The 25,162-nt window shown below is 40.0% G+C and overlaps 1 protein-coding gene across 3 annotated transcripts in view; it reads left to right on the top strand.

The window, feature by feature from the left end:
• Positions 1-25,162, top strand: part of LOC144536574 (RNA binding protein fox-1 homolog 3-like) — a 790,727-nt gene that overhangs the window by 15,713 nt on the left and 749,852 nt on the right. The gene's annotated exons all lie outside the window — the stretch shown is intronic.

Genomic DNA, 25,162 nt, shown 5'->3' on the forward strand with positions numbered 1-25,162 from the left:
TTGCCACTATTAGTTATAAATCGACCTGTGTTCAGAAGATTGTGGCGTCCGGCGACTTTCCCGCGCAGAAACTCGAGTGAAGATAATGACCTCTTCTGAAGAGTCCATCATGGCTTTTAATCCTCCGTGTCCTCCTTGGCTACGAGCAACTGTGTGGAGGAGGGGTGGCGGTGGTGCGCGATCACAGAAGGCTTGTATCATGTGGATGCGCCGACTGTTTTGTTGTCATTACTTACTTTACTTAAATTACTTAAAGTTTTGATTATTGTCCACCTCCTGCACACTCTCACAGCCTTCAACGTTCAGTTACCTGGCTCCTGCTGCCGTCAGTCTGGCTGAAGGTTTGTGGTGTCACTCCACTGAATTGTTGTTGTCTGTAGGAGCCACAGCCCCCTGTTGTCCAATCAGGACACATTAGCTTGCGGCCCCTCAATCTGCCAGAGCAGCACCTAAGGGAGCCCAGGGGAAATGTCCCATACTGTATCTAAATGCTAATCAGTGATCACGCCATTAATGAACACAGAAAAAGCTCACCCACAACCCTCTGCTTCGTATGCTCTCAGTAGAGTGTCAGGACAAGGACAGGACCGTTGAAGGCTCATGGGCTGTGAACAGTGTTGGAGTAACGTGTTACAAAAGTAACGCAATTACAGTAATGTATTCCTTTTTGCTGTAACGCAGGAATATAACGCATTACTAATTACATTTCGGTAATATTATACCCGTTACAATCTCAGTAATGTGAGTTACAACGCATTTTAACACAACATTTAGTGGTTTGTCTTTTTAAGAATTCACCAACACCGCAAAACATTTTTTCACAGGAAAAAAAAAGCTGTGAGTGTTATTTCCTGTTGCTGTATCCGATGGTTGAGAGGACTGCAGAGACAGATAGATTTGCGAGACGCACATTATTTTCAGGAGTTATTACACTGCGTTGAAGCGAGCTGTCCCGTCTCTGTTCCCGTGGTCAGAGCCAGAACCAGAGACGGTACGGACAACGTCTGTGTCCCGTCTCTGTTCCCGTGGTCAGAGCCAGAACCAGAGACAGTACGGACAACATCTGTGTCCCGTCTCTGTTCCCGTGGTCAGAGCCAGAACCAGAGACAGTACGGACAACATCTGTGTCCCGTCTCCGAGCTGCTGACAGATAGAAACATGTCGGGAATTAATGTTTAGGCTTGCTACACGTAAATATTATTACATTTTATCAGCCGTGGAGAGTAACTATGCAAGTACTTCAATACAACTGTAAGGTACTTTTAACTGAGTATTTTCATTTTTCACCTACTTGCCTATTGCACGTTTTGCTTTGCATATTCATATTAATTATACAAAATATTATGAATAATCAATGATGTATTAAAGTGGATAAAGAGGAGACCTTATTGATCCGGTGGTGAAATTCACAAGCTAGCTGCCAAGTCAAACTTATTTTGGTGAAAGTAACTCAAAAGTAATGCAGAAGTAGTGTAAAGCATTACAATTCAGAGACAGTAATATTGTAACATAACTAATTACTCTCAAATGACAGTAACTAGTAATCTATGATGTATTACATTTTGGAAGTAACATGCCCAACACTGGCTGTGAATATTTTCGACTTATACTAACAAGTATTCACCCTTTTAATTTGATAATTTTCCTGTTTTTTATTTGTTCTTTATGCACTTTAAACATTAAACTAACTGCAGTAAATAATACTTTGTATTTTTAATCAATATGTTGGTTAATCTTTCAATAAATGAATCAAGGATTTAGTCTGTAAAATGTCATAGTCATAGTTTGTCTAATCTAGGTATGTTTGAATGATGAATAGCTTAAGTTATTATTAAAATTGTTGTTTATTATTTCTGTTGATTGACTAATCAACTAAAAGTTTCAGCTTTCCATTTAACGTGTTGATTGCAGGAGGTTTGTACAAATCTTCCTTAGCAGCAGATGTAAACGTGTTGACGGCCTGGCCAGAGGAAGCCTGACTGCAGGGTTAGTCCAGCAGGCGATGATAGAGAGTGACAAAAAGAAACAGTCATTTAAATGAGATGTGATCATTTGATGATGGGACTGGAGTGTGGAGTGAGATCAAAGTGAGAGTGTGTAAGAATTGACTGAGCAGATCACAGACAAAGATGAGGTGAAGGACGCAGAGGAAGTGGAGGTGTGTGTGTGTGTGTGTGTGTGTGTGTGTGTGTGTGTGTGTGTGTGTGTGTGTGTGTGTGTATGTGTATGTGTGTGAGATATCACACTCCCCATATGGCAGACAGTGGGATACTTCCTGTTTTGGATGGCATGCAAGGGACCAAGGCTCTTATCTTAGAGCATTGGTGTGTTGGTTTAGTCCTCACAAATCCACCAGAGGTTAGAACGCAAAGGAAGCCCAAGGCAACGGATATCCTGCCTAAATGAGTGAAATCTGGCGGAATTTCTGGAAGTGGAACGTCCATTTTAAATGGTAATATGCAAATAAGAAAAAAAAGTTGGTTAGTTGGTTAGCTTGCACCTTAGTCAGTAAGGGCGACCTGTGATTTCCAAAGGGCTGGTTCAGTTATGTTGTTGCTGAGCTTCGACAGTATCCATACTGTCCTCTACCACAAACAAGTATCCATACTGTCCTCTACCACAAACAAGTATCCATACTGTCCTCTACCACAAACAAGTATCCATACTGTCCTCTACCACAAACAAGGCCAGTATCTATACTGTCCTCTACCACAAACAAGGCCAGTATCCATACTGTCCTCTACCACAAACAAGGCCAGTATCCATACTGTCCTCTACCACAAACAAGGCCAGTATCCATACTGTCCTCTACCACAAACAAGGCCAGTATCCATACTGTCCTCTACCACAAACAAGGCCTGGCTTTTAAAAAAAGTTCCTATCCTAACCGGAAATATGTTGTTAGAATCAGAATGCGGTTGGTTTTATTCATGGATGTATTTCAAGACGGTTTTATTTCCTTTAACCATGGGAGCATAAGCAAATAAAGTGTGTGAAGCAGCGGATGTGAAGAGGTCCAGCCAAATAAATAAGATATGAACGCGTCTTACGCAGCCTGGCGGAGAAGTAAACGACGCTGTGGACAGAAATAGATGCCAACTATGATTTAAAAACGGGAATAATATAAAACAAACATTTTCATTTTCACTTTTACCGGAGGCTGTATTACCGAGGGTCAGCGGCGCTGCGCCCGGGCTCTGGAGCACCGGAGCCAGCTTGGAAGCCCATGAAGGATCGGAGGTGCCCCATATACTGTATACTGTATCTATGGCAACCAAACTTCACTGGTGAGACAAACGTGTGACGGTTAGGAAGACGTTTTGGCGGGGGGAAAAACTGATCCGAAAATGTAACGGAACGTTGTAGAAGAAAGTATAGATAATTGCTGCAAAATGTAACGAAGTAAAAGTCAAAACTATGCACTATTGATTCTACTTATGTAAAGTACAGATATGTAAAAAATTTACTTAAGTACAGTAACGAAATATTTGTACTTCGTTACATTCCACCACTGTTGCTCAATAAGGCTGTGTGCACACAAATACGATCAGTACAGTGGGTCAAAGATTAAGCAGGAAGTGGGTCTCTAAACTGCAGTGATTTGAGTACTAATGTAACCCCCTCGTTTTCTCTTCCACATGAACTGAATAACCTGGGGGTTTGTTTGGGATTTTTCTTATCCTTAGGCTACATTTACACTACTACGTTTTGGTTTAAAAATGTATATCTTTTTCTACCTTCATGACTCGTGTCCGCACTACTCAGAGCTCTCGCATGTCCAGACCTTCCTCCACAGCGCCGCGAAGGAAGGTCTGGCTAGTCCACACAGCATCCCGGGATGGAAGAAAACCGTGCTCTGGTTTATTGGCATTTCTTTAAACCAATCACAATCGTCATGGGTGGGGCTAAGCGTCATACGGAGCAACGGCGCTTTTGCAAAATAGCCTTGGGGGGGGACTTGTTTTGGTGGAACATGTGTACGTTCAAAAGTAGTTTTAGTCGTACAACAGAAAACTCAGATTGGACAGATAGTCTAGCTAGCTGTCTGGATTTACCCTGCAGAGATCTGAGGAGCAGTTAACCATAGTCCTCACAAATCCACCAGAGGTTAGAACGCAAAGGAAGCCCAAGGCAACAGTTATCCAGCCTAAATGAGTGAAATCTGGCGGAATTTCCGGAAGTGGAACGTCGAGGATATAGACTACAGAGCTCCTGAAATGGAGACATTTGGAAACACTGCTGCCCCTGTTTTGGTTTGAAAACTCTGGGGTTGCTAAGTAGTCTGAACAGGCACAAATGGAGACCTTTGGAGAAGGCGATGCATGTCTTATCGGTTAGGTAGGATGACATACCTTTCATTAGCAGTTCCACCTCAGCGTCAGTTTAAGCAAATGAATCCCTGGCCTTACTTTTCACTATTGTTGTTCTTTCTCTGAAGTATTTTCTGTATTTTCGACTTCATACATCCATGATTTCCAACCGCCGAGTAACATCAGACAATCTGCTGCCTGTTTACGGCACGTGCATTCCCAGTACATGCAAATGGTCATGTGATATATGATGTCAGACGTGTAAAAATGAACGCAGATGAGTTCTGCTTCTGAAACTAAAAGTCTTTTGTGGACGGAGATATTTTTTTATTACTAATAGAAGTGATGGCCAAAATAATAATATAATAATAATAATTATTTTTCTAATAATAAAAATATAATTATGATTTAAATCCCTACTGAACCTGTCACGGTTTATGTGTCTGTTGAACAGGTGTGTGCATGACCAAAATATGTATTTGTGTCTTGGTTCTGCTTTCTTGTGTGTGCAGACACATTGAGTGAGCTCTAAGTGCTTTGTGAAAGTGATATTATATCAACACGTAGGTTGATTTTGCTGTCAGCTTTGGGTTTTTGATATTTCTCATCTAGAGCACCCTGGGATGACAGCTGACTAAGAAGTACTCATACACTTGTGCAATGCCTGAGTGTGTGTGTTTCTGTGTGAGAGAGAAACAGTGTGATTATGTGTGCAAGGTTGTGTCACAGTATGTATTAACACAGATGTGCACGTCTCCTGTGTATGTGTGTATTTTCATTTTGTGGATTTCGGTACCCTTGTGTGTTCTGCACGACTGCATGTGTGTATTCTCTGGCCCTGACGATAAATGAAATAATCAAATGTTTATGGTGCGTAAAATGGCAATTGGCAGCAGTGGTGACCCTGTGTGTGCGTGTGTTAATGTGCTGCGTGTGCCTGTGAGCGTTGGTGTGAGTGTGAGTGTGTGCCACGCTGTCAGATGCAAGGTTGTTATTAACAACTCTCTACACAGAGAAATGGAGCAGAGGCAATACAGGGTCTGTCAGCCAGCAGCGAGAGGGCGCGAGAAAAAAGCAGTAAAAGTGAGAAATATGCATATGATTTTTTCCCTCCTACTACACACACACACTTGTGCAAACACACAACACATGTACAAGATTATTTAAGCAATCTCTAGGTTCAGTTGAAGGTCAGAGGCAATGCGTGGCAGGTTGCTTAGCTATGCCCAAAATGAAAAAGGTTAAAATTAGACAGGGATTTAGAATACGCTCTGACTTCCACCAGAAATGTCTACTAACTGCAGTTTAACCTCTTCCAAACACCGCTACATTTAATCATTTCTCGTTGTATATGGTGGAGACGGCATGAATATGGAGCTAAAAGAGTCTCAATAAAGATTAAATGCACACACTACATTCACATATGCACATACAGGATTCATACATGCACACACATGATTCATAAATACACACACAGGATACACAAATGCGCACAAAATTCACAAATACACACACAAAATTTAAAAAGCACAGAAGATTCACAAATGCATACAAAATTCATAAATGCACACAAAATTCAGAAATTCACAGGACAAGATTCAGAAATGTATTTCTGATGCACACACAAATATATCTTGATTTACAAACTGCTTGCGGTCTGTGAACTTCACTGCATTTGCTCTGACTTGGCTCGACACACAAATGCCTTTTTTTAAACAGGGAATGATCTGCAACCAATCAGATAACTCCCTTGTTTTAGCCAATCACAAGAACGCACCCCACGTGGGGGATTGTTTATTTATAAGCCAATCACATGAACGCGTTCACACAGCGCTATATGCATGTGGTGCGGGCGCGGGCTAGCGAGGTGGAGTTCAGTCAGTTGGTTGAGACCTCAACATGGCTTCTGGCATCGACAGGGGAGCGGTAAGTATAACTTTACGTGTTTAGCTAGTTCTCTCCTTGTTATGAGATGTTTAATTGTTAATGTTAACCGGTTTAATTGTGCAACTATCAACATAAGCTAGCGAGCTGAGCTAGCGAGCTACGCTAGCGTGTCTGCATGCTAATAGAGTCAGGCTAGTATCTTTCCGTAAGGTTGATATTCTTGTGAATGAAGTGACTGTTTGACAGGGTCTGTCGCCCTAAACAGAGGTAGCAGCTCGGGCTGTTGTGCAGTTATTGGCCCGGGAGCTGTCCTCGGCCCCAATTTTGCGTTGTATGTGAAACCGGCATAAGACAAAGCTGAAGTTGGCCTCCAATTCACAGCTTCTGATTATGCATTTAAGGGGAAAGTTAAGAAAAAGTTTACAGACAGCAAGTGAATAAAATTAAATATGTATTTTTCTCTATCCCTTAAGAATCATTGAAGCGTGAAATCCTTCAGAGATTGCATGACCGACTGCTACACGTCTTGGAGAGGCAGCCTCTCGATATGGAAGGGTTACATTTTGTTTGCCATCAGAATTTAGTTTTATTAAGTGCTCTGGATGACGCAGTGAATGTAGGAGAAGAATTACTGTCTGCACTTACAATTTGAAGTACTGTTATCCAACAGGAGATGGAGAATGAGCAGACAGAACCAGATCCAGAACACTGGATTTGCAGAAGGGCTTTCGTGGGCGTCCACGATTGACGACGTCAGTAGAGACCCTCACACATCTTCTAGAACTTGGGCTGCCATCAAAATGCATCGCTAGACTCCTTGGTGTGTCGAGAGCTACGCTTTTTAGGCGGATGGCTGAAAATAATCTATTTGTATCTGCCTCATACAGTGGCTGATGATAAATTGGACTCATTGATCACAGGAATTAAGAGCACAATGCCAGATGCTGGGTGCAGAGTAGTCAAAGGTGCTCTACTTGCAGAGGGACACAGAGTGCAATGGGACAGAGTGTATGCATCCATGAATCGCGTGGACAGTGTAGGTGTGCTTTCCAGGATGACTCGTCTGAGACGTGTGGTGAGGAGGACGTATACGGTTCCTTACCCGAAGTACATGGTGCACATTGACACCAATCACAAGCTCATCAGGTATGTCTGCACACTATCTGTATCCGTTTAGTTCATTTTTGTTTCTAGTTGTGTATCTGGCATTGTGTATATTGTATCACATCAACCAGAGTAATAGATCACAGTGGACTTCATTGAATTAGAGTGCCATGAACTCATGTATTCTGCTTACATTCCCAGAGATATTGTATTGTAAGACATAGGCTGTTGGAGATGTTATGTTGCGTGTTTTGGACTTACTACTTGTCTGATTTATTTTAACCTAGGTACAATTTTGTTATCTTTGGGGGAATAGATGGCTATTCAAGAAAGGTAAGAATTTTACCTGTCAAGGACAAAGAATTGCAAAATGTTACTGACAGACCCCATTTTAAGCATGGAAGATGTTTTCTTCTCATACGTTTCAGTTTCCTTTCTGTACAAACAGTTGGTGTTCCTTAGAAACAAATCTATTTGACTTCTATGGTTTTCTGTCATCCAGCAGTGTAGCCTACCCCTAGGGTCATTCCATACCAACTCACCTGGAACCTCCTAATTCATGTCATAGATTTTCAATGTAATTTGAAAAAGTCAGAATCAGCCGGTCTTTGCAAACTCCTATAGCTCTACTCCAAATACTGATTAAGTCATGCATTTTAAAGTGGGGTCTTCTGATCCTGATTCTTTGTGTGTGTATGCTAAGCCTCACCAGTTGCTTATTTTTTAGATTTGCCATGAACATCCAAGAGACCATTAGGATAATTCGCAACATGAATTATGTATGTATGTATTTTTGAAATGTGAAAACGAGTGGAGAAATTAATCTCTGAAAATTAAAGATTGTTTTTTCTGCATTAGGCTATTTACATGAATACATGTAGCAAATGTCCTTATGGTCTCTTGGATGGTCATGACAAATGTAAAAAACAAGCAACTGGTTAGCCTTGGCATACACAGCATAGTCCTGTTGATTTTAATAGACTTTTCAGGAAAGTCAGTTACATGAACTCAGCTTTGCAAAGTCATATTGAACCTATTACGTATTATTCTATGTTAACTTTGAGGGTGTACTTTTAACCTTTAACAGTTTTCCTGTCAAGTTTACATCTGTCCCATTCAGCGAACTATTCCTCATGCCAATGCAGTTTTATCAGTGCTGAACTAAAATGAATTGTTTTGATGATTTCTCATGTCATGAGATCTCGTTATTACTAGTAATAGTTGTTACTGTTCCACCTGTCATTTAGGCATTGTTTTTACCCCTTCAGAACTTTGTCAGCTGACTTATTTTACAGGGGAAAATAAATTCTTGAGAGTATTGATGTATTATTCTCATATATTATCTCATCATTTGTTCCTGTATGTGTAGATGATGTACCTTAAGGTAGCAGACAACAACCGAGGTAGTGATGTTATTTAATTGTAATTATTATTGTAATTGCGTAAATTTGAGGCTTCCCTCAAACGGCTCCATCAGATAAAAACACTCCAATTTCTTATTGCAGATCTAGTCTGAACATATGCTTGGACTTACAAGTGGACATCATCAGCATCACAAACCCCTCCAGGTCACTAAATTGCATCTGAAACTTGTATAAGCTCATTAGCACATCTATGTACAATTGTTAAAGATGACATTACAGAATTCTCAATGGTCTTACTCTTTCACATGACATGGGCTACTTCTACATTGTTGTCTCTAACATGAATCAACTACAGGATGTTGTAACCTCACACACAGGCCTCCACGACAGGGTTTTATCAGAAAAGCTACAACAATTGGCAATTGTTCCATTATCTAACTTGTACAATGGAAATAGAAAAAGTTGAGAATCAAAAACATAAATCAGCTGACCTTCAAAGTTGAGCGTTTTTAACTATTTTGAGATGTTTGCTCCATTGGACAATTTAAGGAAAGCTACACTAAATAATAAACATAATTCATAACATTCATTCAAAATTCTCCCCTTTAAAACTACTGGTTTAAGAAATAAAAATGACTGTTACAATTTTCATTTGTATTTGTTAATATAAAGAGTAACAAACCAAAGCCCTTTAGTGAAAACCCAGAGTCAGTTGACCCGAGATGATACACCCCAGGAGTTTCTCTCTGACTCCTCTCCTCCTGTAGAGCCTGAAGCTGTTGTCTGACGTTTCCTTTTATTATTTTACAAAGCCACGCTGTCCTTCTTCTTTATAACACTGTGACTGTGTGGACATTAAGGCAGCTGTCAGGTCAGCTGTTGTACTGAGACGCTTACTGTGAGCTACGTTACTGCAGTAGGCTAATCACTGTTAAACTAATCTCTATAAAACTAATCAGTGAACAGTCATCTTTCATATTGTAGTCGCACTGATTGGAACATTCCTATCATAGTTATCATGTTGGATATGATACATGATGGCAGTGGTGCAGCAGAAACAGAAGTAGTTTAAAAGTGAGATTTTCATTATTAGCTGCATAGCCTGAATGTGTTGACAGCATTTCATAAAATACAAAATGAGAAAGATTTTATAAATGTAAAATAGAAGTTTACAGTCAGTTTGAACCTAGACACAGCTTCCACTGCAAAAACATCATTAATAGGCTAATCTACTGGACGGACTGTTGCTTTACAATCTGTCCATGAGAAGGCTAAACGATGTCTAATGTGTTTGATTAATATTTTTATGTTCAGGTATTGCCATCTGCATTTTGTCCCGTCAGGTTACAAATGAATAAACAGGCCTGTAGCCTATTTAAAATAAAAGTAATGGGCTGTAGGAAATTTCCAGCACTTGATCATTCATTAAGGAAAGTCCAGTCTGGTAAATGATGAACGAGCAACGCTGTATAAAAACTACTAATGTTAACGTATTGATCCTCCACTCCTGCATTTGAACATAAATAGCCTATCATGGCCCGCGTTGGCACACATTCATTTTTCTAGCTCCACCCGATTAAAATGGAGGCTCTGCCTTTATTTACCCGTTGCCATGGTGAATCATAGAATCGGAGCTCCATTGATGATGCTCAGAATGCTTTTTTTCATCCCCACACACTTCATCAGGTTCAACATACTTATAGTTGACTGAACTAATTCTGATCAGCTGTTCTGGAACTCTGAGTTTCACATATCAGGCTCAGTTTTTTAAGCCTGCTTTCTGGAACAGGACCAGTATTCTTGCTTGTTTACCGGTTTAGGAAAGAAACACAATTGAAGTGACTTGTATTTCTCATTATACGCTGTGAGCACCTACAGATCAGTTATACTACATACAGTACATAGACCTGTCAGACCATATTTTATTACTAAATTATGCAAAAATGCAGGGAAATTTAAAGGATTCACGTATTATTTGTTGGCACTTCTGCATAATTGTGTCCTTGATGAGATCTAAAATACATGTTTTATTTTCAGAGAGAGGAGATCACGGAGGAGAAAATGTGGAGATAGAGGAATTAATGTTCTCAGTTCGTGGCTTCATTGTGGGGAAAAGCGTACACAATCAGCGCTGAGTTCAACTTCATTTTGGAAGCCTAAAGGTGGTATTTATTAAGATGCCTACCATAAGCAATTGTAAGAACAGACAATATCCTCACCAAAAAAATCTACTGGCCATGATTGCAAACATAAAAAATTAAAAAAAACTTAATTAATTAAAAAAACTGTTAGAATTGAATTCATAGTATTAACTCCCATGTCAGTTGATTTATATTAAAATGTATACAATAATCAATTTGAAACATGGCCATTTATTCAATGGCTGGGGAAACGTTAAGTTATTCAAAGGATCTTAAAGGACATGTTATGAAAAATGTATTATTTTCCTTTTTTTTTTTTTTTAATACAGGATTGAGCGCCTTTGGCATGATTTGTTCATGAGTGTTACAGGAGTATTACAATATCCTGCACTCTCTTGAGGACGAACACCTACTTGACATCAGCAATGTTCTACACATATTCTGCTGCCACTATGTTTTCCTACCGCGCATGCAAGCCTAGATGTCTTCAGTGATGCGTGGGACAACCATCCCATCAGGACTGAGCAGAACCTGACACCAAATCAGTTGTGGCAGGTGGGCCAGGCCCTTAACACCATTGCAGATCCTGATTCTGAGGTAAATAATGCATTAGTAATGTTGATGCTAAATCAATTAAAAAGCCAAAAAATGAAGGTTGTTGTGACTCTTGACCCTTATTAATTGGCCATGGCTTGGTGCAAGCAAGACTAGGATTGTTTGTGTGCACCTCTAGTGAAGTGACAAGAATCTGAGCATAGCCAGGGCCCTGTTTCAGAAAGCAGACTTAACAAACTGAGCTTATCCCTGAGCTCTGTGTTCATTTCATGTTTAATGAAATTATGTAAAACACATTCAGACTGTCAGCAGATAATAATGGAAAAACTCACGTTTAAACTACATTTCTATGTTTCAGCTGCACCACAGTCATCCTCACTCAGAAATATTCACATCATAGCCTATCCAACATAACTACCATGTAGATGTTCCAGTCAGTGCAACTACCGTCAGTGTAGCCTATAGATGTTTTTTCTGTGCTGAAGAGAAATCCACAATGTCCGCAGATTCTCTCCGTCATCGATGATGATTAATCATAAAGCGGTCATGTTCAAGATCATGTTTGGGTAAAAAAAAAAAAAAAAACCTATCTAACCAGGATTTCAATGTTTCTAAAGATGTAAAAGCGTTCACATATGTGCTTTGATAGCGACATTATGAATGAGGAAAACTCAGCGTTTGTTCACAGCATAAGTTGCCAGGGTTACTGATCTAGAGTTTCTCTGAAACTAAAAACCCAGAGTTTCCCCTCATCTCAGAACATACTCAGAGTTTTCACTAAACCCGCTTTCTGAAACAGGGCCCAGGTCTTTTCTTAGTCTTGAATATGTAATTACCTTCACATTTTAACACAATGATTCATTTATTTACATAAAATGGAATCCATTTTTCTATATTGCCTGAAATGATTACCTGTTTTGTAATAAGTAGTGATATGGGCACAGTGCACAAGTGTAAATTTGTTCAATAACATTTAATATGCATAATTTTTATACACACGTCTTTGTCAGGGAATACCCATCCCAGAGACTGAATGGGAGGAGAGTGGCTACACAAATGAGCCTCATTCCGGGGTCAATATCCGTGAACTGGACAGTCCTCTTTTGGATCTGGAAATGATAGCACTGCGAGACAACATGGATCCATTGCAGCAATCAGACTGTTTCGGGGTGGATATATACCTCAACACTGTCCAATACGTTGAGAACTTAATTGAGGCAAGATAAAAGAGCATGTGGCTTCCTGTGACTTGGACCAACAATTTAACAAACTACTTTAGAACATTTCAAATGATATTTTGATTGTGCCTTATGCTAGGAGCCCAGGATCCTCCATACTAATTGACATTACAAATGAATACAGTAAGTTAGTATGAATTTTATAAATAAGAAGTTTGTGTCTGGGCGTTTTATTTTGAAAAGGAAAATAAATCTACCCCTGGTTTCCTCTCTACAGTGGCCATTGGATGTTTTGGAAAAGCAAGCCTCGTCCTTAGCTAGGGTGACTGAAAGCTAAGTCCCATTTGGTGCTGCATCCTGGGAAAGAACGTGGTCCACAAAGACTTTGTCCTCCATAGACCGTGTGGACCATCGCAGAGGATTTCCAGGACTTAACAGCTGCAGCTCAGTCTGCAGAAAATTCCATAGGAAAAGCCTTTTCAGACAAATGATTATTGGAATTAGAGTTTAATAGATACCTTTCAGCAACAACATTAAAACCAACCTGCCATATATTATTTCGGTCCCCCTTGTGCTGCCAAAACAGCCCTGACACAATTGGGGCATGGATTCAGGACCTTTGAGGTGGAACTGGAATGTTGGCACCAGGTCCTTTGGGTCTTGTTTGTTGCTGGGTTATTTAACATTCATGGAGTGTTGACTTAATAGTATGAAATGTACTTTTTTTACTTGCGCTTTGCATGCTATTTGTAAATAAGACATTTTAATAAAGAACTGATTTATTGCTTTAAAGAAATTCCTGTATTTTTTTTAAACCTTGTCCCTGTAACAGTGGTGAAAACATTTTTGGAATTGGTCCAATATTAAGTGAGAAGGCCATTTCAAATGGCTACATAAAGCAGGGCAATTGTGCTACATAAAGAATAAGACCATATACATGTCATTTAGAACATTACTGTAAAAGGGCAACAGTAATATTGAAGAAACTGGTATCTACCTAAACATCTGAATGTATTAAACATGTACTAGCTGTATAAACTGTTCAATAATTACAACTAAATGTCTATGGAAGTCTGAGCTTAATGAACTAGAGAGGCCAAGAAAGCTGCCACAGCTCTCAAAGAGATGGTCTTTATATGATCCAAGCTCATTGCACTGCAGAGGACATCACAAAAGTACACTAGCAGCTAGATTACGAATATGAAAATCACTAAAGAACTAGTGCAAATTAAGAAAACACAGGCTAAAGACAATCAAACCAACTCCAAAGTATTTATTGACAGGTGAAGGTGGTGCCTGACAATCAAGTAGAATAATCAAACTTTATAACGTTAATGGTGCATAAATTAGCAGGAATTGCTCTTTTAAGTGATTCCATTTCAAAAGAGGGACTGAGTGCAAGAAGTTGATGACATTTGCACCTACACAAGTCCAAAGCCAGAACTGATGGAACTGAGGGCCATCATCAAGTCGGGTGAAGAATCTTGTAGGTCTGGTAGTGGCTGGGGAGCTTCAGCTTGAAGAAGCAGGTGAGAGCCACCGGATACGTTCAGGTTACAACCTCAACATTGAGTTTTGTTGTTGGCAGTCCCAACACATCTGGTGACGCTATGGAAGAGAAAATTGTACTTGTGACCCCTCAAAACTTTACATCGCAGTAGATCTTTCAAAAAATATGAAGTAACGATTCTCTCATAAGATTCTTATCATTTCAACAAATCCAGTTATAGCACTCTTAGATACTCAAGTAAAGATAACTGATTGCTGCTTGCTGATTAGACAGGCTTTAAAACAGATGACTAATAATAATAATAATAATAATAATAATAATAATAATAATAATGTGCTACACTTCAAAATATCAGTGCTAAACTTAAACAGTACAAACTTTACAAAAGTAAAATCCCTGTAGTCTCTTTTCCTCTCCTAGTTTAGAACGTCAAAAGGATTACTTTAAATGCTGCTGTAAATACTGTGGAATGTAAACAAAGTATGAAGTTTAATTTACCAATTTTATATGCAGTTGTGTTTGATTTCATCTCAGTGTGAGCTGGCCTTTACTGTTTCTGTCAAACATTCACATTTATGTCTTCTCCTTTCCCTGTGCTGTTGGAAAGCACACAGAGGACAGAAAGGAGGAGGGAGAGAAACATGACCATTTGACAATAAAACAGTAAACCAGCTCACACTGAGATGAAATCAAACACAAATGCACATAAAACATGGTAAATATGAAGAAGCACTTTATTATTGTACCAACTGGGATTGTTATGAGGAAACAATTGTGTGAATTAAGATGAGAATGAAAAATAAGGAAATGAAGACCATTTACAGTATTACCTTCCTCTACTGATTTTCTCCAAAGGAACAGTGTCGTCCTCATCCTCGTCGCTGTCAAAGTTGGGTTGTGGCCAGGTAATGCTCTGGATCACGGTCTACAAGGGATCAAATATAAAACATATTTCATGTCAGGATTGAAACTTTTATTAAATGTTGCAAAGTGATCTCAAAATTGTAGTCATCTTTTTATGAATGAACAATCTATTTCTGTCACATAAGTAACACAACTTTAACATATGACTAAAATAAACCATTCATTTTAGATGTACACACCCCTGTGACACCAAACAAAACTACACAGTCTACACAGCAAAAATAAAATCATAAATCCCCCCAAACTAGGAGTCTTGAAGTCGTGGCGTTCACACTACGTGACTGATCGGTGACGGGGGGGTCACACACTACACGAGCTGACAGCGGCTGTGTCACCCGACGCAGGTCTCCAAACCACATTTTGCCAAGAAAACACATGTGAAATGTGAAACGGGAAATGACGCAAACCTACACACGAAACAGCTGTTGTTTGTTATTATAAAGATAGAAATTATAAAGCAATTATAAAGACAAATAATCTGGGTGAAAGAATGGATTAGGACACGCAGGTAGCAGGTAAAAGAATTTAATAATTACATGAAATGTCACCAGGCAATCCACCAGAGATGGCAAAAGTACTCACTTCCCGTACTCAAGTAGAAGTACAGATACTTGTGTTAAAAAATACTCTGGTAAAAGTAGAAGTACTGATTTAAATTCTTTACTCAAGTAAAAGTAACAAAGTACAGGCTTGGAAATTGACTTAAAGTATAAAAGTAGCCTAGAATGTCTTGCTGCTTGTCTGCCGAATCTCTGGGATCTCTGTTTTCTTCATTTTCAATCATGTCGCCGTCCGTACTAGTATTTGCTAATGTTAGCACCATCAAGCCGCCATGATTTGGCGCCAATGAATGCTGCCGAATCTGTCGCGTCATCTTGTAGTAGTGTGTCAAGTGCAACGTATATTCCCGTCTAATTAGATTGAATTTGGTATTGATGACGCGAAAAATAATAACGGTAACTTCACTGAAATTAAAATAAAGTAACGAGCCAATTTTGTAAAATGTAAGGCGTAGAAAGTACCAACATATGTGTTAAAATTGTAAGGAGTAAAAGTAAAAAGTCAGCACAAAAATAAATAGTAAAGTAAAAATATCTGAAAAATCTACTTGAGTACAGTAACAAAGTATTTCTACTTTGTTATTTCCCATCTCTGCAATCCACAAAAAGGCAAAAGGTACGTTAAAAATAACTAACATTTGGAGTAAATAACACCAAAAGCTTTGGAAATCACAAATTACAAAATGTCTCAGCACAGACACGTGTGACATGAACAAAAATGTAGTAATTGTTACAAATGTGCAATGTGTAACCAAGTTACTCACCAGACCTGCAAAAGAAATGTCAATACGTTTCATACATGAAATTATTATAAGAATAGTGTCATGTTTTCTGCATCTTACAGACATGTTATATTCACTAGCAACAGGAAATATGCTATGATCAATAATGCTTTCTTACTAAAGTCCAAAGCAACAGAAAAGACAACATCTATTACCGCCAAGGATTCATCCATGCCGATGGTAGATGGGACTGGCTGCTCAAGAACTGAACAATCTTCATCAAGACACGTCCCAGATTCACTCTCCTAAATAAATAAAATACATTTAAAAAATTTTTTTATAAACAAATACTTAATACTAAAAAAAAGAGAAATGAGAGACATGTTGTAATACAGCTTACAGTCAATGTGCCATTGCATTCCTCCACATGCAACAGCAACAGCTGCAAAGGCATTTGACTGCCACATGTAATGCATTTTGACTGTGGCATCTTGGCGAACTCTACTGATCCATAGGAAAGTGGTTCAGTAGAAAGCTTCTCCTGTAGTGGAACTACAAATACCATGTTTCTGCCATTGTTAGATGCTGATTTAAGAAGCCTTGTGGAGTAACCCTCAGCGTCAGTTGGAATTATGACAGCTTGCGACGTCCGCTACCACCTATTTTAAAATGGAAAGTAGTAAGAGTCCTTTAAAACCTTGCAGTCTCACAATCATTAATATTAAAAGTTATATTTTGTCAGGCAAACAAGTCATAGTACTGTCCTCTACAACTTGAATAGTGGTGTGAATGGTAATTCATTGCCGGACATCACATGACATATCTGAGGTTTTGAATTGCAAAAACATTAACTATATTTTTCGTAATTGGAGATTTAGAAAAATTCTACGTGTAGACTTGAAAAACATCCAACCTCCTGGTTAGGTCTTCAGCTTAGGAAATCCCTCCTCAAGTAGAGCTACAATCTTTAAAAAATGAAATGATTCACTATTCTGCAAATGATTAACATTTTTAATCATTACCCATTCTACAATATTATATACTATATGATTACCTCATCGTGTTTCAAGTGGTCTGGTATACTTAACATCCTCTTCCCAAGGCCAGCATGGGCAAGTTGTAGCTCTTCTGAGCCCTTTGGTGTGAACTGACTGGGTTCCAAAAGGTCATACATATGAAAGACTGTCCTTCTCACAATGCAAGGGACAGGGGTCGAGAATCGTCGTTTTCCTCTTGGCTGATCAGTATTAAACATACTCAGGAACTGCCTGATGTGGGAAAGACAAAAAGATTTGTAGGGAAACCAGATATTTTTTTGTTTCGTTTACCTACTTTTCAATAATTTAAATACTGTCTCAATAAAAGTATAAAATACACTAACGCTATTCATTACTGTTCCAGACACCAATATTAAATGTGTCAGAAGAATATTACTCAGTCAGTAAAGTGAACATGTGTCACTTAATAGACAATACATGACGCTTTATCTATGTACCAAAACCTTTGGTGGACTGATTCATCTTCTCTTAAGCATCAAATGTCAATTTTTATGTGAATTTCTGCTTCAGCAACATCCTTCACCTCAACATTCATACCAATTAAGCTAATTGAAATGAAAAGTTTGGGACAAGCCCAGCACCTGCATGGAACACGCCCCCCACCCAGAATAAAATTAGTTTTGGCGTTCAGATTCCCAACCCTACCAGGCAGAGGGCAATAAGAATAGTTAGATGAGGGACTATGGCATATATTTATACTTTACTAGCAAATGTAGAAAAAATAAGTTAAATGTATTACCTTCTCATAGCCTGTCTCACCCTAGCATCGCTAACCGGCAGAGGAGCACCGCCTCCAGCCCTGACTGCTGTGCTCTCTCTCGGTGCGTTTGGGGCCGAGGACAGCTCCCGGGCCAATAACTGCACAAAAGCCCGAGCTGCTACCTCTGCTTGGGGCGACAGACCCTGTCAAACAGTCACTTCATTCACAAGAATATCAACCTTACGGAAAGATACTAGCCTGACCCTATTAGCATGCAGACGCACTAGCGTAGCTCGCTAGCTCAGCTCACTAGCTTATGTTAATAGTTGCACAATTAAACCGGTTAACATTAACAATAAAACAACATCTCATAACAAGGAGAGAACTAGCTAAACACGTAAAGTTATACCAAAGCCCGTCTACAGAAAGCCGTTCCACTCCCTATTCAGCCCCACTGTACCGAATTTGGTTGCAGTTCCACCAGAGTTCCACTGGGGGTGATCACGGTCCAGTGCTAAATGAATGGGACTCTATGGAGCTAGACGGCTAAATTTGTCTCTTTCGCCTGATTGTCGTTGAGAAATCTCAGATTGGATTGTAGTTTTTGCAAGTTCAACATGGATTATAGGTCAAAAGTTGAATGAACAAGTACTTGTGTCCTTTCGATTTTGTCATTGTTTCCCATAACACGCTAGCATTCTGCTAATGAATGCTGATTGGTCAGTGAAGGACTGATTACGATCGGAGATCCCGCTTGACGGCATCCAAAGCAGAACCAGAATGTCAGATTGAATATTTCGGTGTGGTCTTTAAAACATTAGCAAACCTCTTTCTAGCAAGTGTATTAACAGAGAGAGTCTAACCTGTCAGCTGTGTTGTATTAACAGAGAAAGTCTAACCTGTCAGCTGTGTTGTATTAACAGAGAGTCTAACCTGTCAGCTGTGTTGTATTAACAGAGAGAGTCTAACCTGTCAGCTGTGTAGTATTAACAGGGAGAGTCTAACCTGTCAGCTGTGTTGTATTAACAGGGAGAGTCTAACCTGTCAGCTGTGTTGTATTAACAGAGAGAGTCTAACCTGTCAGCTGTGTTGTATTAACAGGGAGAGTCTAACCTGTCAGCTGTGTTGTATTAACAGAGAGAGTCTAACCTGTCAGCTGTGTTGTATTAACAGAGAGAGTCTAACCTGTCAGCTGTGTTGTATTAACAGAGAGAGTCTAACCTGTCAGCTGTATTGTATTAACAGGGAGACTCTAACCTGTCAGCTGTGTTGTATTAACAGGGAGAGTCTAACCTGTCAGCTGTGATGTCGATGCTTCGAGAGAACAAAGGAAGCGACTCAGAGATTGCTGTAAAGCAGTATCTCTAGCTGTATATGTGTATGACGTCATTGACATTTTAAAAGGCTTTTTAGAACAAAAAAGGCACTTTAAAAAAATCTAACACCCAGCAGTGTGTATTTTCTTAGCCTCCCCTTTCAAATGCAACATTCAAATTAGTAGACAAAAAATGATATCCTGAGAAAAGTGGATTTTGAGGGGTATAGCTCCATAGAGTCCCATTCATTCTGCACTGGCCTGTGAGCACCCCCTATATGGAACTCTGGTGGAACTGCAACCAGTTCAGAAGCCGGAAGTAACGAGAGAGTGGAATTTCTTCCCTTATTAGAAATTCTTTGGTTATACTTTCCGCTCCCCTGTCGTTGCCAGAAGCCATGTTGAGGTCTCAACCAACTGACTGAACTCCACCGCGCTAGCCCGCGCCCGCACCACATGCATATAGCGCTGTGTGAACGCGTTCATGTGATTGGCTTATAAATAAACAATCCCCCACGTGGGGTGCGTTCTTGTGATTGGCTAAAACAAGGGAGCTATCTGATTGGTTGCAAATCATTCCCTGTTTAAAAAAAGGCATTTGTGTGTCGAGCCAAGTCAGGGCAAATGCAGTGAAGTTCACAGACCGCAAGCAGTTTGTAAATCAAGATATATTTGTGTGTGCAGCAGAAATAAATTTCTGAATCTTGTCCTGTGAATTTCTGAATTTTGTGTGCATTTATGAATTTTGTATGCATTTGTGAATCTTCTGTGCTTTTTAAATTTTGTGTGTGTATTTGTGAATTTTGTGTGCATTTGTGTATCCTGTGTGTGTATTTATGAATCATGTGTGTGCATGTATGAATCCCGTGTCTGCATATGTGAATGTAGTGTGTGCATTTATCTTTATTGAGACTCTTTTAGCTCCATACGTGAATGAATCACAAAGCCACATTAGCTTTGACAGGCATTTGAGTAAACAGAGAGCACACTTAAACAGAATGGCATTCCAGTTCTTTCAAATAAGTGACAGCTAAATTACCCACTCTATGTAGCTACACCCTCTACATGCTTTTTTTTTATCAAAGTGTTTTACAGGCAGATTTGGATACAAGTGTGAAAGAGCCCTTATGCGAAGAGCTACAGCTTTATGACAACTATGAATATTAGATGGAGTGGAAATCACGCACGCACGCACGCGCGCACACACACACACACACACACACACGTCTGGAGTCAGCAAAAATGCAAGTAACAAATGTTGTCTTGTATTTGCAGCTGAGAAACTTCTCATATGCTTTTGCAACAATTTCTGAAGTTTGGCCAAATATGGAAAACAAGTGTTACCACACATTATGAGCTTCTCTCCAATGTTATCCATAACATTATATTGTGGTGATTTCTGGTTAATATGTTGATACTTAACTCCAATGATATTCTACAGTAAATCATAGGTAGGATGTTTAGAAAGAGAGGGAGAGCCTTTAGTTGTGTTTTTTTGAATAATCAGAAATTAGAGCATGTGTTCAATTCCTTTCTTTGTCCCTCAGTGTTGACCACCAGAGGGTGTTGGCTGGATTGGCACTATGGTTGGCTGATGTGGGGGGGAAAAAATAATTATCAAACCTTACCACAATAAGATAAGTAGTGATCCAGAATTAATTTTGTGTTATGGTATATAACGCCCCGCTGGAACACCTCCTTAGAGAGGCGCCCAGGGGGCATCCATACTCGAACCTCCTCAGCTGGCTCCTTTTCATGCAAAGGAGCAGCGGCTCTACTCGGACATAAGCACTGATTTTAATATTAACAATAATTTTTTACGACACACTTATTCACTAAAGTTCAGTAACACAGATACAGGTGGCATAAACTTGGTTAAAACTGGCTTTAGTTTGTTTCCTCATGAAGAGTTGTAGCCATGTTTACGGCGCTGTTTACTATTCATCATTGCCTTTTAATATACGTTTTACATACGAGCAATATACTTTAGGCATGCAGTATATATTTTACAATATAAACAGTATGTAATTTGTATATCATTTGCAAAACCTGCACTGGATGAAGCAGCATACTCAAACAAGGGGTCGGTATAACATTGTTTTGAAGATTTTCATATTATGATTACACATATTTTAACACACACACACACACACACACAAGTTAAAGTGATGGTTACACAGTATGTGTTTGTGACACTCACTAATTGCTCTGTCCAGTTTTGACTTGTTATTTTCTGCTCTGTTATATGACTTTTCATCTTCATCTAACGAGGTCTACATGAAAAATTTGCTGTCATCAGGCAGCTGTCAGGCAGTCGCCAAGCGGTCATCAGCAGTCGTCAAGCAGTCGTAAGGCTGTTGGATGAAAAACGTTTTCCCATTTATTTTGAATAGGGGTAGTGCGAAAAGTTGAGACGGATTCAACTTTTGAAGAAACGCAACCCGACGGCACCCTGCGTTGACCAATCATGTAATGGGCGATCAGACCTGGCAGTCTGTTTTGAGGTGGTGTGAGAGTACTGTGAGAGTCCCGTACAGTAAACATCCCTGTCTCTCTCGCTGCAACAAGGACGTTTTAAACACTATGGGGGTATAAAACGAAACCCAACCACTGAAGTGCCCAGGAACAGATGACTGTTTCCTGCAACAACAAAGCACAGTTCCTCTGTTTCTTTTCTTTCTTTCTCCGTGAAATTATGCTGCTTTCATGTGCGGGTGGAAATGTCGAGATCTATAAACCATCTGACGGAAAACAATAATTATGAAATATGAAGTCCACTTGTGCTACATTGGGGGGGGTCAAATAACAAAATGACGTCACACAAATGGGCCATTTAAGTGACACTCCCACCGCCGCACAACCCTGCAGCAAATGGCCATGCTGCCTGATCTGGTGTGAATGAATGCTACGTCAGTGTTTCCAGCAGTGGTGCCTACCAGTCTACTTCATTTGGTTCTCCTCCAGCTCTGCTTGTCAGCCATTACCACAATGCATTGCTTTATTCAAGATTCATGTTCTTAGTGACAAATCACCATCATTCTCTGTTTTGATGAGGTTCTGAATGGTTATCCTCTCCACAGTGATCCATGTAGTGCTATCTTAGATTTACAGCCTTATCTGCTGCACCATCAGCAGCTGAAGCACAGCAGATCCATCATGGCAGCATTGTTAATTCTCCAAATCTATCATTTGCTATTAAAATGAAATCCAGGCACATGTTCAACTAAAATTAAAATCTTTTTTTATTCTTTTTTGCTAAATCTTGTGGAACACAATGTTCAGTGATTGAGCAGGTCATTCACCAGGACATTATTGGCGACTTACTGCTATTTTCCACCAGGCGCATCTGCGCTGCGTTCCGTATGCGCCGCGGCCCTGACGAGGAATCGCAGCCATTCAAGTGAATGCTTGATAATCCACCAGCTGTGTCACAGCACGTCCCAGAAGCGTGCGCGAGGTGGCTCTCCGCTCCGCTAAAGATACACGTCAGGTCAATTTCACGTGAGCCGCGGGGCATTCAGACAGCCGGGCAGGAAGGGAAACAGCAGGAGTATCCAGTCAGTTTACCAAAAGACACCCCCCAATGATGTATATGTCTCCTCTACAACACCACGGACAACGAGAGAGTCATCTTGGAGGTGGAAAAACATAATACGACATCACAGATCTTTTTTACGCCAGAAAAGAGAAGGTATTGAGTTAACTGTAGGAGTGCTTGGAGTGGAAGGTAGATACTAGTTTAATAAACACCTGATTTTTCTGTAAAGTACTTGTAGAGACAATGTAATCTGCGAGTTGGGCAGCAAGACACTCACTCCTGGTGTGGTATGGCGCGTGGCGGAGGACGGAACAAAACTGGAACGCAGCCAGAATGCAGCACAGACGCGCCCAGTGGAAAATCAGGGTTAGGTGTTGAATCGCCTCCGGTGAGTTTGGAAGCTGTAGTTTGTGGCACTGTTGAGATATACTCCATTATACTGAAATGTGTTCCTGATATTGGCCACTGGACAACATATTAGAACCACTTCAGAACATAACGCCACCACAGTGGAATCAGAACCTCGCAACACAGTCTCAGCTAAAGTGAACATGATAAGCTTCATAAAGGCAAGGTTTGTTGTAGGGCTGCTATATTGTATATGTAAAAAGTGTTCTATATACTGTACATTTTTGCTTGCAATCGCGTTAGATTGGGTGGGTGGATTAGGAAGTGAGAGGTGCCTAAAAGCAAATGTCTGTGCCAAGAAGATGGGCTGTTAATTCTCCAGTCTACCAGGGATGGTGTACTGTATTGGCCCGTATATAAGACGACCCTGATTATAAGACACCCTCTTTTTCAAGACTCTACCATGAGTGACAATCGTCACTCCCATGCTCTAGTTCCACCGGCTCCTCCCATAGGAGGTCATCCTTGCTGACAGGTGGCTCGCTATTTGGCACGGTCTGCTGTTTCTGAATGTATATTGACATTTGAAAGTCTAGTCCCCAAATAAAGGATGACCCCACTTTTTCAGACGTATTTCTAGGAAAAGAAATGTGTGTCGGCAGGTGAGTGGTAGGGTACCTCGGACCTTCATGAGCTGTTTAAATGACATTAACAAACACACAAGACTGCACTTGCTGTATATACATGCACACAGAGACGGTTTAGAACCGAGACGCCCCAACTCAGAGTAGTTTCCTGTATCTGTGTCACGTGGGCTCCGCCCGTGCCACGCCTCTTTAGGAGACTAGCAGCAGGTCCTGAGTGTGTTGATTCCAACGGGAGAAGTGAATATAACACAGATTATGACCAATTCTTTCATCCCCATAGTCACCAAAGTAAATATTGGAGCCATTTTCACAAGCCACATATCTCTAGAACATTCTGACACTAAAATGTCATTTTTCAGATGGACAAATCAGGAGAAAATTAAGTTAGTTTGAGACCTGTTTCTGTCTCAGGACCAAACTCTCGCCAGATCTGGCAACACAGAGAAGCTAACGTCAGCTAACGTTCGTTAACGCCCTAACAAAACTAATCTCTGTGATGCTAAATATGAATTTTAGCTGTGTAAATATATAACATTAGCAAAAGAAAATATTACTAAATTATAACTTTTCATCCATTCACACAACATTCACTACATGTTCAAATGAGTCTACGCCTCTTTAGGAGACAGGAAGTGTGGACCATTTCATACCATTGGCGCTGTTTGAAATGCACTTTAGTATAGAGGATCCTTTTTGGGCATTTTAGGCTTTTATTTTCATAGGACAGCTGAAGACATGAAAGGGGAGAGAGGGGGAATGACATGCAGCAAAGCAGAGTTGAACCCACGTCCACTGCGTTGAGGAGTAAACCTCTATATATGGGGCGCTCTACCAGGTGAGCTACCTGAGTAGTACTCAGGAGTACACTGCTTACTTGGTGTCTGAATTGTACTGTTTTTATCTATATTATCATAGCCAAGAAGAGCCATCTTGAGCTTAAAGCTTTAGTGCGTAACTTTTTGATATTAATGAACATCCATTACATTCAAGACATTGCCAAATGAGTTGCTACAAAGTTAATTAAGACTATCAGCTCCATTTTTTTAATCCTCCGTGTCCTCCTTGGCTACTAGCAACTGTGTGGAGGAGGGGTGCGGGTGCTGTGCGATCACGGAAGGCTTGTATCGTGTAGACGCGGCGACAGTTTTGTTGTCATTACTTAGAATTCCTCATGGGGGAGACAGAAACTACGCACTATGGCTTTAAGATGACACATTGAAATTGCTTGTTTTGTCCAAAACCCAAAGATAGCCGTTGATATAAAACAGAAGAAAAAACCCATCAAATTCTTAAAGTTGAGA

This window comes from Sander vitreus, chromosome 21, assembly GCF_031162955.1.
Source record: "Sander vitreus isolate 19-12246 chromosome 21, sanVit1, whole genome shotgun sequence".
Lineage (NCBI taxonomy): Eukaryota > Metazoa > Chordata > Actinopteri > Perciformes > Percidae > Sander > Sander vitreus.